Raw genomic sequence first — 748 nt, forward strand, 5'->3', positions numbered from 1 at the left:
CTTGACTCAGGGCATCTACTCCACCTATGTCTCTACACAGTGTGAGGCTTTGGCCGTTTTCGAGAGCGTCAGTTTTGAGAAGTTACTGACCAGTGTAGATCAGAGCCACTGAATACATGTTGCAAGATGGAGATACAATGTGTCCGACTTGCTGAAAAAATATAGATTTCTTGATATTTATGAGTTGCGTGAGGCTCACGCAGTTTTTAGAGCGAGTAGCTATGCAGCCCCACGATCCCTCCTCGCCGATTGCATGTATCAGCAAGGGCCTTCATTGTGGGAAGAAAATCATAAGAATGTACCTGATTCAGGAAAATACCTATATAGGCCTATATGCCATGATGTGAAGACTGTGTGAGGATATTAATCATTATGGTATTTGAGAGATATATTGATGATTGCACATACACTGTTGCCACTGCCATGTTTTCTAAACGAGCAATCTGAATTTCACAACATTATTGTCCAAATTTAAACTGGAAAATGCACTGTCCCCGCCTGTTCTCGCCTGGCATTGCTTGATTTCTAGTCGGATTGGCTCTTCGACTCAAACACGGCCATTGACTTTGGTATGAAGTATCTTTATTATCTGCCCACAGTAGGCTTAATATTACTGGATACTATTACTGGACATGCGCATTTCCAGCGCAGCATAGTTCGCGCAGTTGCGAGGGCGGACCATAAACAGGTTGGGCGGGCGCGTCAAATCACGTTCCCTTCATCAGATAAAACTTCCTCCTCCACATGG

The sequence above is a fragment of the Nansenia antarctica genome, assembly GCF_963989245.1.
Source record: "Nansenia antarctica genome assembly, chromosome: 3".
Taxonomy (NCBI): Eukaryota; Metazoa; Chordata; class Actinopteri; order Argentiniformes; family Microstomatidae; genus Nansenia; species Nansenia antarctica.